This window comes from Oncorhynchus gorbuscha, unplaced genomic scaffold, assembly GCF_021184085.1.
Source record: "Oncorhynchus gorbuscha isolate QuinsamMale2020 ecotype Even-year unplaced genomic scaffold, OgorEven_v1.0 Un_scaffold_4158, whole genome shotgun sequence".
Lineage (NCBI taxonomy): Eukaryota > Metazoa > Chordata > Actinopteri > Salmoniformes > Salmonidae > Oncorhynchus > Oncorhynchus gorbuscha.
The window spans coordinates 25,001-38,288 of NW_025748245.1; the positions used below are offsets into that span (position 1 = coordinate 25,001).

Here is a 13,288-nt window from a genome sequence, read left to right on the forward strand (position 1 = left end):
TGACCCCTATAGTAAAGTGTTACCTAATATTGACCCCTATAGTAAAGTGTTACCTAATATTGACCCCCTATAGTAACCTGTTACCTAATATTGACCCCCTATAGTAACGTGATACCTAACATTGACCCCCTATAGTAAAGTGTTACCTAATATTGACCCCCTATAGTAAAGTGTTACCTAATATTGGCCCCCTATAGTAGTGTTACCTAATATTGACCCCCTATAGTAAAGTGAAACCAGTAACAGTAGAATGATGATGGTTGTTTGGTGTTTCAGGGAAATCTTCCACCGGATTACCAGATCACCTTGATCGATATCGGATTGGTCCTGGAGTTCCTGATGGGCGGGGCCTATCGCTGTAACTACACCAGGAAACAGTTCCGCACCCTCTACAACAACCTCTACGGTTTAAAAAGAGTGAGGAGAAACACTCCCTTTACAGATCTGAATATAATACACTGAATAAAAAAAATAGAAACGCAACATGTAAAGTGTTGCTCCTATTTTTCATGAGCTGAAATAAAAGATCACAGAAATGTTTCCATACGCACGTAAAGCTTATTTCTCTTAATAAATGTTGTGTATACATTTGTTTACTTCCCTGTTAGTGAGCATTTCTCCTTTGCCAAGATAATCCATCCACCAGAGAGGTGTGGCATATCAAACAGCATGATCGTTACACAGGTGCACCTTGTGCTGGGGACACTCTCTAAGATGTGCAGGTTTGTCACACAACATAATGCCACGGATGTCTCAAGTTTTGAGCGAGCGTCCAATTGGCATGCAGACTGCAGGAATGTCTTGCCAGAGAATTGAATGTTCATTTCTCTACCATAAGCCGCCTCCAACGTCATTTTAGAGAATTTGGCAGTACGTCCAACCGGCATCACAACCCCAGACCAGGTGTAGCCACGCCAGCCCAGGGCCTCCACATCCAGATTCTTCACCTGCAGGATCGTCTGAGACCCGCCACTCGGACAGCTGATGAAACTGTGGGTTTGCACAACCAAAGAATTTCTGCAAAAACTGCCAGAAACCGTCTCTGGGAAGCTCATCTGCGTCCTCGTCGTCCTCACCGGGGTCTTGACCTGACTGCAGTTCGGCGTCATAACCGACTTCAGTTGGCAAATGCTCACCTTCGATGACCACTGGCACGCTGGAGAAGTGTGCTCTTCACGGAGGAATCCCGGTTTCAACTGTACCGGGAACATGGCAGATATCGTGTATGGTGTTGTGTGGTTGAGCGGTTTGCTGATGTCAACGTTGTGAACAGAGTTCCCCATGGTGGCGGTGGGGTTATGGTATGGGGCAGGCATAAGTTACGGAAAACAAACACAATATAATTTTATTGATGGAAATTTTAATGCACGGAGATACCGTGACGAGATCTTGGGGCCCATTTTCGTGACATTCATCCACCGCCATCATCTCATGTTTCAACATGATAATGCACTGCCCCGTTCACAAGGATCTGTACACAATTCCCGGACGCTGAAAATGTCCCAGTTCTTCCATGGAAGATATGTTACCCGCTGAGCATGTTTGGGATGCTCTGGATCGATGTGATATGACAGCTTGTTCCAGTTCACACAGCCATTGAAGAGCAGTGGGACAACATTTCACAGGCCACAAATCAACAGCCTGATCAACTCTATGCGAAGGAGATGTGTCTCGCTGCATGAGGCAAATGGCGGTCACACCAGATACTGACCAATGCATGTCTGTATTCCCAGTCATGTGAAATCCATAGATTAGGGCCTAATGAATCAAATCAAATCAAGTGTATTTATAAAGCCCTTTTGGCATCCGCCAATGTCACAAAGTGCTGTACAGAAACTCAACCTAAAACCCCAAACAGGAAGCAATGCAGACGTAGAAGCACATTATTTGAAATAAATAATGCATTTATTTTATTTGACTGATTTCCTTATATGAACTGTAACTCAGTAAAACCTTTGAAATTGTTGCGTGCTGCATTTAAATATTTTTGTTCAGTGTAATAATAACTTTAATAATAATAATATATAAAATGCTAATGCTAATGCTAACATGAATGCTAATGTTAATCATGCTAATTAAATGCTGTCCCCTCCCCTTGTTTTGTTTCACAGCCGAAAGCTTTAAAAATGTTAGGACTGGAGGTGAGTGTCTCGTCTTTCACTTAGCACTGTTGTTCTACTTAGCGACATTTTATATTCACATATTGTAACGACCCTGGGTTTATAAGCGCGGAAATCGACTCTGCCGCACGAGCATGCTTTTGCGGCACAGTCGATAGCACGCTGGACTTCGGGCAAGAAGGTCGAGGGTTCGAGGCCTGCTCCCTGCTGTTTCATTACAAGATCATCCATACCAATACAATAACCACTTTAATTCATTTCTGTATACAGGGGAGAATCCACTTAGTCTCCCATTGGTATCAATGCATGTCTAAGCAAACATTTGACTTCAGTGAAGTGAAGTTAAGATTCGCCCTACAGCCAATACTTCATATTTCTAATGTGCATCTGATTCATATCAGGACGACGAGCATGGAGGAAAAGGCAACAGTAAAGGGAAGAAGAAGAAGAAGAAGAAGAAAGAGGAAGAGATCGACATCGATGTGGACGACCCGGAGGTCAGCCGCTTCCAGTACCCGTTCCATGAGCTGATGGTGTGGGCCGTTCTCATGAAGCGTCAGAAGATGGCTCTGTTCCTGTGGAAGAGGGGGGAAGAGGCCATGGCCAAAGCTCTGGTGGCCTGTAAGCTGTACAAGGCCATGGCCCACGAGTCGTCTCAGAGTGAACTGGTGGACGACATCTTCCAGGACCTGGAAAACAATTCCAAGTTAGTGAGGGACTAGCTAGCAGAAAGGTTTAGATTTAACAGCGTTGGGGTCAAGTTAGTGAGGGACTAGCTAGCAGAAAGGTTTAGATTTAACAGTGTTAGGGTCAAGTTAGTGAGGGGCTAGCTAGCGGAAAGGTTTAGATTTAACAGTGTGGGGGTCAAGTTAGTGAGGGACTAGCTAGCAGAAAGGTTTAGATTTAACAGTGTGGGGGTCAAGTTAGTGAGGGACTAGCTAGCAGAAAGGTTTAGATTTAACAGCGTTGGGGTCAAGTTAGTGAGGGACTAGCTAGCAGAAAGGTTTAGCTTTAACAGCGTTGGGGTCAAGTTAGTGAGGGACTAGCTAGCAGAAAGGTTTAGATTTAACAGTGTTGGGGTCAAGTTAGTGAGGGGCTAGCTAGCAGAAAGGTTTAGATTTAACAGTGTGGGGGTCAGGTTAGTGAGGGACTAGCTAGCAGAAAGGTTTAGATTTAACAGTGTGGGGGTCAAGTTAGTGAGGGACTAGCTAGCAGAAAGGTTTAGATTTAACAGCGTTGGGGTCAAGTTAGTGAGGGGCTAGCTAGCAGAAAGGTTTAGATTTAACAGCGTTGGGGTCAAGTTAGTGAGGGGCTAGCTAGCAGAAAGGTTTAGATTTAACAGCGTTGGGGTCAAGTTAGTGAGGGGCTAGCTAGCAGAAAGGTTTAGATTTAACAGCGTTGGGGTCAAGTTAGTGAGGGGCTAGCTAGCAGAAAGGTTTAGATTTATCAGTGTTGGGGTCAAGTTAGTGAGGGGTTAGCTAGCAGAAAAGTTTAGATTTAACAGTGTGGGGGTCAAGTTAGTGAGGGACTAGCTAGCAGAAAGGTTTAGATTTAACAGTGTTGAGGTCAAGTTAGTGAGGGACTAGCTAGCAGAAAGATTTAACAGTGTGGGGGTCAAGTTAGTGAGAGGCTAGCTAGCAGAAAGGTTTCCATCTTACCGCGTTGGGGTCAAGTTAGTGAGGGGCTAGCTAGCAGAAAGATTTAACAGTGTTGGGGTCTAGTTAGTGCGGGGCTAGCTAGCAGAAAGATTTAACAGTGTTGGGGTCAAGTTAGTGAGGGGCTAGCTAGCAGAAAGGTTTCCATCTAACAGCGTTGGGGTCAAGTTAGTGAGGGGCTAGCTAGCAGAAAGGTTTCCATCTAACAGCGTTGGGGTCAAGTTAGTGAGGGACTAGCTAGCAGAAAGGTTTAGATTTAACAGTGTTGGGGTCAAGTTAGTGAGGGGCTAGCTAGCAGAAAGGTTTCCATCTAACAGCGTTGGGGTCAAGTTAGTGAGGGGCTAGCTAGCAGAAAGGTTTCCATCTAACAGCGTTGGGGTCAAGTTAGTGAGGAAATTCAGGAAGCAAACTCAAATTCCAAATAAGAAAATTGGAATTGTAAATGGAATTGACCCCTAAGCACAACGTCTTCCTTCTTCCCTCCTCAGAGAGTTTGGCCAGCTGGCATACGAGCTTCTTGACCAGTCCTATAAGCACGATGAGCAGGTGGCCATGAAACTACTGACCTATCAGCTAAAGAACTGGAGCGACTCTACCTGCCTGAAACTGGCTGTAGCCGCCAAGCACAGAGACTTCATCGCCCACACCTGCAGTCAGATGCTGCTCACTGATATGTGGATGGGATGTCTGAGAATGGGCAAGAGGAACGGGTTCAAGGTGGGTTAAAGACCTGAACATGGCCAAGCGATAGCAGAGAGCCAATCAACCTGTGACTGTATTCATGATACATCACTGCCTCCCGTGTCTTATTGCTTTTATAAAACTGTTACCAACATACTAAAATAACAATAAATGACATATTTTACCCATTTTTTATTTTATTTTTTAGATAAGTCAATTCATAAAATGTCATTATTTCACCAGAAGGTATAGTCCAGACAAAAATTCTGGATGTTAGTTATTTTGGTCAAGTTGCTACAGACGCCACCCAGTCGTTAATTATTTTTTGCACGGTTGCTATGCAAAAGGACTGATCATCCGTTCTGAACAAAATGGTTGCTATGCAGGCTGGATAACATTCTTGTCACTTGCTAGATAGCTAGACAACTTCAGCTAACTCAGTCATGTCAAAAGTTGAACCTGGAATCAAATCAAATGGTATTTTATCACAGGCTCCGAATACAGCTGATGTAGACTTTACATTGAAATGCTTTCTTATGAACCTTCTCCAAAGATGCAGAATTTAAAAAGTTAGAATAATAAAAAGAAATGTGTGTGTGTGTGTGTAACGTTTGAATGTGTGAGGGATTTGTGTGGGAGTGACAGTGTAGTTTGAGTATATGGTGTGCATACAGTACTTCCATTCATTTTTTCAACTGGTACCAGGGGACCAGGACTTAGATGAGTCTTGTGAGGCTTGTGGACATCCTAAAGCAAAACAACCAACTTCTACGTGTTCGTGAGAGTCTCACTTTTCCACAGATGGGTCAGATTAGTGTGTAACCCAAACGGTTCGGAGGCTACAGACAGAAGTTGTCAGATCAGCTGTACCAACTTCAGAAAAGTCCCAGGATGCTTGTAGGGGTCCTAGAGCAAGTCGGAGAACACCATCTTGTTCATGAGAGACTCATCTTTCCATAGCAGGATTTGTAGGCCACAGACAATTTTATGAGAAGATTGATTTTCAGGATGTCTCATGGTCTGACAAACACCGCGGCAGCTCTGTCACCTTTCACCGCAGATGGTATGTCTCATGGTCTGACAAACACCGTGGCAGCTCTGTCACCTTTCACCGCAGATGGGATGTCTCATGGTCTGACAAACACCGTGGCAGCTCTGTCACCTTTCACCGCAGATGGGCTGTCTCATGGTCTGACAAACACCGTGGCAGCTCTGTCACCTTTCACCGCAGATGGGATGCGGTGGGTTGAGATGCATCCAATGCAAAAACAGATACACTGCTCGTCGATCATCTCAGTCCAAAATCATGGACGTTAATATGGAGTTTGTCCCCCCTTTGCGGCTATAACAGCCTCCCCTCTTCTGGGAAGACGTTCCACTAGATCCTGTAACATTGCTGAGGTGACACTGTTGTTGGGCGATTAGACCTGGGTCGCAATCGGCATTCCAATTCATCCCAAAGGTGTTCGATGGGGTTGCGGTCAGGGCTCTTCGCAGGCCAGTCAAGTTCATCCACAAAGATCTTGACAAACCATTTCTGTATGGACCTTGCTTTGTACACGGGGGCATTGCCATGCTGAAACAGGAAATGGCCTTCCTCAAACTGTTGCCATGAAGTTGGAAGCACAGAATTGTCTCAAATGTCATTGTATGCTGTAGTGTTAAGATTTCCCTTCACTGGAACGAAGGGGCCTGAACCATGAAAAACAGCCCCGAACCATTATTCCTCGTCCACCAAACTTCACAGTTGGTACTATTGCATTGGGTCAGGTAGCGTTCTCCTGGTATCTGCCAAACCCAGATTTGTCCGTCGGACTGCCAGAGAAGAGAACGCATTTCCACTGCTCCAGAGTCCAATGCCGGTGAGCTTTACACCACTCTAGCCGACGTTTGACATTGCGCATGATGATGTTAGGCTTGTGTGTGGCTGCTTGGCCATGGAAACCCATTTCATGAAGCTTCCAACGAACAGTTCTTGTGCTGATGTTTTTTCCTCAGGCAGTTTGGAACTCGGTAGTGATTGTTGTAACCGAGGACAGACCATTTTTACTCGCTACGCGCTTCAGCACTCGACGGTCCCGTTCTGTGAGCTTGTGTGGCCTACCACTTCACGGCTGAGCCGTTGTTGCTCCTAGACGTTTCCACTTCACAATAACAGCACTTACAGCTGATCGGGGCCTAGCAGGGCAGAAATGTAATGAACTAATAACTTTCTTGAAAAGGTGGCATACTATGACGGTGCCACATTGAAAGCCACTGAGCTCTGTCCGTAATGGGTGTGGCTGAAAAAGCCAAATCCACACAATGCTGATGTATGTGGTGTATCTCTAGCTTAAACTAACAGATTTTTATTGGGATTTTTGTATTACTCCTATTGGATTTCCGTAGGGTGCAGACATTGACCTTAAGGGGTTAAAACCTCTACAGGATCTGTGGGTCCCCCGCGGGATGGTTGAGCTAATCTAGGCTAATGTGATTAGCATGAGGTTGTAAGTAACAAGCATATTTCCCAGGATACAGACATATCTGATATTGACAGAAAGCTTAAATTCTTGCTAATCTAAATGCACTGTCCAATTTACAGTAGCTATTACAGTGAAATAATACAATGCTATTGTTTGAGGAGACTGCACAGTTATGAACTTAAAAATGTATATAAACCAATTTGGCACATTTGTGCTTGATACAACATTTTGAACTGAAATGCAGTGGTTCATTGGACGCATCTAAAACTTTGCACATACACTGTTGCCATCTAGTGGGCAAAATCTAAATGCACCTGGGCTGGAATAATACATTATGGCCTTTCTCTTGCATTTCAAAGGTGACGGTACAAAAAAAATATTTAAAAAACACCTTTTTTCTTTGTATTATCTTTTACCAGATCTAATATGTTATATTCTCCGACAGTAATTTGACATTTACACAAACTACAAAGTGTGTCCTTTCAAACTGTATCAATAATATGCATATCCTTGCTTCAGGTCCTGAACTACAGGCAGTTAGATTTGTTTATGTTATTTTAGGTGAAAATTGAAAAAAAAGGGTCAGATCCTTTAAGCTAACTCACTGGTAACATTTTACATTAAGCTAACACATTGGTAACATTTTACATTAAGCTAACACATTGGTAACATTTTACATTAGGCTAACATATTGGTAACATTTTACATTAAGCTAACATATTGGTAACATTTTACATTAAGCTAACATATTGGTAACATTTTACATTAAGCTAACACATTGGTAACATTTTACATTAGGCTAACATATTGGTAACATTTTACATTAGGCTAACATATTGGTAACATTTTACATTAGGCTGACATATTGGTTGGTACATTTTACATTAAGCTAACATATTGGTAACATTTTACATTAGGCTAACATATTGGTAACATTTTACATTAGGCTAACATATTGGTAACATTTTACATTAGGCTGAACATTTTACATATTGGTAACATTTTACATTAGGCTAACATATTGGTAACATTTTACATTAAGCTAACATATTGGTAACATTTTACATTAAGCTAACATATTGGTAACATTTTACATTAGGCTGACATATTGGTAACATTTTACATTAGGCTAACATATTGGTAACATTTTTACATTAAGGTAACTAACATTACTGGTCACATTTTACATTAGGCTAACATATTGGTAACATTTTACATTAGGCTAACATATTGGTAACATTTTACATTAGGCTAACATATTGGTAACATTTTACATTAAGCTAACACACTGGTCACATTTTACATTAAGGTATACTCAATGTAAAGTATTTGAGTATAAGGTATACTTTATACTAGGTTTGCAAATGATTTATAAGGAGTTTATAGCCCGTTAATAATTGGTTTATAGATGGTTTATAAATATGTAATACACTAATAACTGGTCGAGAATGTGTGGTTTTGTGTCATTTTGGTGCTGGAGACAAATAGCAGTCCAACTGAAATCCTTCTTCTTCTCTCGTCTCTGTGTCCCACAGGTGATATTTGGCATCATTTTCCCACCTTCGATTCTCCTCATGGATTTTCGACTCGGGAGGAAGTGACATGTCAAGCCCCAGCGGAGAACGAAGAAGAAGCGAAGGACAAAGACGATGACAATAAATCCAGCAAGGTGAACGCTGACAGTCAAGCAATCTGATTGGTTGATTGATTGATTGATTGATTGATTGATTGATTGGTCGGTCATCAGTGGATTGCTTGATTGGATTATCTGTTTCTTAAATAATACTTAATACTACTTTACATTTAATCCTGTATGTAAATTCATGACGGTTGTTTCTGTCGACCGTGCTTTCAGGAAGTGAATGTAAATTCATGACGGTTGTTTCTGTCGACCGTGCTTTCAGGAAGTGAATGTAAATTCATGACGGTTGTTTCTGTCGACCGTGCTTTCAGGAAGTGAATGTAAATTCATGGCGGTTGTTTCTGTCGACCGTGCTTTCAGGAAGTGAATGTAAATTCATGGCGGTTGTTTCTGTCGACCGTGCTTTCAGGAAGTGAATGTAAATTCATGACGGTTGTTTCTGTTGACCATGCTTTCAGGAAGTGAATGCTGATGGGGTGTCCAGAAAGGGGGATGAAGAAGAAAGCACCGTAAAAAAGAGAAGAGTTCCAATCGGAAAGAAGATCTATGAATTCTACAACACTCCTTTCACCAAATTCTGGTTCAACACAGCAAGTAGACTTTTAATACAAACTAAAAACACCACACACTTTGGAAATTTACTTTTGTGAATCCTTGGTTTTGTTGTTTTGAAATGACTATCAGCACAGAGGTGACAAAGAGACCTTATCCACAGATAATATACTACTATTTAATATAATGATAATATGATATCAGCTAATGTTGATCTGAAGATGTGTGATTATTGATCGACAGCACTTTGTCTTGTGTCCTAAAATACCACTGGTGCCCCGACCTCTGGTCTTGTGTCCTAAAACACCACTGCTGCCCCGACCTCTGGTCTTGTGTCCTAAAACACCACTGCTGCCCGACCTCTGGTCTTGTGTCCTAAAACACCACTGCTGCCCCGACCTCTGGTCTTGTGTCCTAAAACACCACTGCTGCCCCGACCTCTGGTCTTGTGTCCTAAAACACCACTGCTGCCCCGACCTCTGGTCTTGTGTCCTAAAACACCACTGGTGCCCCGACCTCTGGTCTTGTGTCCTAAAACACCACTGGTGCCCCGACCTCTGGTCTTGTGTCCTAAAACACCACTGGTGCCCCGACCTCTGGTCTTGTGTCCTAAAACACCACTGCTGCCCCGACCTCTGGTCTTGTGTCCTAAAACACCACTGGTGCCCCGACCTCTGGTCTTGTGTCCTAAAACACCACTGCTGCCCCGACCTCTGGTCTTGTGTCCTAAAACACCACTGGTGCCCCGACCTCTGGTCTTGTGTCCTAAAACACCACTGTTTCCCCGACCTCTGGTCTTGTGTCCTAAAACACCACTGCTGCCCCGACCTCTGGTCTTGTGTCCTAAAACACCACTGGTGCCCCGACCTCTGGTCTTGTGTCCTAAAACACCACTGCTGCCCCGACCTCTGGTCTTGTGTACATGTTCTCCTAAAAGCTCTGAGCTGTTTTCCGTGCCTCCTCAGATCTCCTACCTGGCCTACCTGTGTTTGTACAACTACATCATCCTGGTCAAGATGGAACGCTGGCCGTCCCTGCAGGAGTGGATCGTCATCTCTTACATCATCACTCTGGGAATGGAGAAAGTCAGACAGGTAACGTCTCAGACAGGTAACGTCTCAGACAGGTAACGTCTCAGACAGGTAACGTCTCAGACAGGTAATGTCTCAGACAGGTAACGTCTCAGACAGGTAACATCTCACATCATCACAGTCAGACAGGTAACGTCTCAGACAGGTAACGCCTCAGACAGGTAACGTCTCACATCATCACAGTCAGACAGGTAACGCCTCAGACAGGTAACGCCTCAGACAGGTAACGCCTCAGACAGATAACGCTCACATCATCACAGTCAGACAGGTAACGCCTCAGACAGGTAACGCCTCAGACAGGTAACGCCTCAGACAGGTAACGTCTCAGACAGGTAACGCCTCACATCATCACAGTCAGACAGGTAACGTCTCAGACAGGTAACGTCTCAGACAGGTAACGTCTCAGACAGGTAACGCTCACATCATCACAGTCAGACAGGTAACGTCTCAGACAGGTAACGTCTCACATCATCACAGTCAGACAGGTAACGTCTCAGACAGGTAACGTCTCACATCATCACAGTCAGACAGGTAACGTCTCAGACAGGTAACGCCTCAGACAGGTAACGTCTCAGACAGGTAACGTCTCACACCATCACAGTCAGACAGGTAACGCCTCAGACAGGTAACGTCTCAGACAGGTAACGTCTCAGACAGGTAACGCCTCACATCATCACAGTCAGACAGGTAACGCCTCAGACAGGTAACGTCTCACATCATCACAGTCAGACAGGTAACGTCTCAGACAGGTAACGTCTCAGACAGGTAACGTCTCAGACAGGTAACGTCTCAGACAGGTAACGTCTCAGACAGGTAACGTCTCAGACAGGTAACGTCTCAGACAGGTAACGTCTCACACCATCATTAGAAAGGGAATGTCTAGAACAATTGAAGAAAAGGTTCAGTATGTGGGGTCCTCAAGTTTAAAAAAAGACCGGTGTGAGGGCCTCCAGGGAAAATATGGGTCGATGCAGGGGTCTTACGCCCAGGCCCGATTTCTCAGTTCTGATCCTAGTCCGTCCCTGCTGTTGCTGCCCCAATACAGATCCTGATGTCAGAGCCGGGGAAGTTGAAGCAGAAGATCAACGTTTGGGCCGAAGAGTACTGGAACATCACAGACGCGGCGGCCATCTTTACCTTCCTCCTGGGCCTGATGCTGAGGCTGCAGAGCGAGCCCCTGTTGGGCATCGGACGGGTCATCTACTGCGTGGACATCATCTTCTGGTACATCAGGGTGCTCGACATCTTCGGGGTCAACAAGTACCTGGGACCCTACGTCATGATGATCGGGAAAATGGTGAGGCTTTGGTTTGGTTTTGACTGTCTTGGCTGGCTATTGTAATATGAAATGTGTGTGTATATATAGGTAATTGTCAAAATAAAGGAAACACCAACATAAAGTGTGTTTATAGGGGCGCTGGGTCACCACCAGTCAGAACAGCTTCAATGCACCTCGTCATAGATTCTACAAGTGTCTGGAACTCTCTATTGGAGGGATGAGACACCATTCTATTGGAGGGATGAGGCACCATTCTATTGGAGAGATGAGACACCATTTTATTGGAGGGATGAGACACCATTCTATTGGAGGGATGAGACACCATTCTATTGGAGGGATGAGACACCATTCTATTGGAGGGATGGAGGGATGAGACACCATTCTATTGGAGGGATGAGACACCATTCTATTGGAGGGATGAGACACCATTCTATTGGATGAGGCACCATTCTATTGAGGGATGAGACACCATTCTATTGGAGGGATGAGACACCGAGGGATGAGAAACCATTCTATTGGAGGGATGAGACACCATTCTATTGGAGGGATGAGATTCTATTGGAGGGATGCACCATTCTATTGGAGGGATGAGACACCGTTCTATTGGAGGGATGAGACACCATTCTTGGATTGAGACACCATTCTATTGGAGGATGAGAGGGATGAGACACATTCTATTGAGATTCTATTGGAGGGATGAGACACCATTCTATTGGAGGGATGAGGCACCATTCTATTGGAGGGATGAGGCATTTCTATTGGAGGGATGAGACACCATTCTATTGGAGGGATGAGGCATTCTATTGGAGGGATGAGACACCATTCTATTGGAGGGATGAGACACCATTCTATTGGAGGGATGAGACAACCGTTCTATTGGAGGGATGAGACACCATTCTATTGGAGGGATGAGACACCATTCTATTGGAGGGATTCTATTGAGGGATGAGACACCATTCTATTGGAGGGATGAGACACCATTCTATTGGAGGGATGAGACACCATTCTATTGGAGGGATGAGACACCATTCTATTGGAGGGATGAGACACCATTCTATTGGAGGGATGAGGACACCATTCTATTGGAGGGATGAGACACCATTCTATTGGAGGGATGAGACACCATTCTATTGGAGGGATGAGACACCATTCTATTGGAGGGATGAGACACCATTCTATTGGAGGGATGAGACACCATTCTATTGGAGGGATGAGACACCATTCTATTGGAGGGATGAGACACCATTCTATTGGAGGGATGAGACACCATTCTATTGGAGGGATGAGACACCATTCTATTCTATTGGAGGGATGAGACACCATTCTATTGGAGGGATGAGACACCATTCTATTGGAGGGATGAGACACCATTCTATTGGAGGGATGAGACACCATTCTATTGGAGGGATGAGACACCATTCTATTGGAGGGATGAGACACCATTCTATTGGAGGGATGAGACACCATTCTATTGGAGGGAGAGACACCATTCTATTGGAGGGATGAGACACCATTCTATTGGAGGGATGAGACACCATTCTATTGGAGGGATGAGACACCATTCTATTGGAGGGATGAGACACCATTCTATTGGAGGGATGAGACTACCATTGGAGGGATGAGACACCATTCTATTGGAGGGATGAGACACCATTCTATTCTATTGGAGGGATGAGACACTGTTCTATTGGAGGGATGAGACACCATTCTATTGGAGGGATGAGACACCATTCTATTGGAGGATGAGACACCATTCTATTGGAGGGATGAGACACCGTTCTATTGGAGGGATGAGACACCCAT

At 44.2% G+C, this 13,288-nt stretch overlaps 1 pseudogene; it reads left to right on the top strand.

Annotated features, from left to right (window-relative positions):
- LOC124028438 overlaps positions 1–11,503 on the top strand; it is a 23,640-nt pseudogene extending 12,137 nt beyond the window's left edge.
- The last annotated feature ends 1,785 nt before the right edge of the window (positions 11,504–13,288 follow it).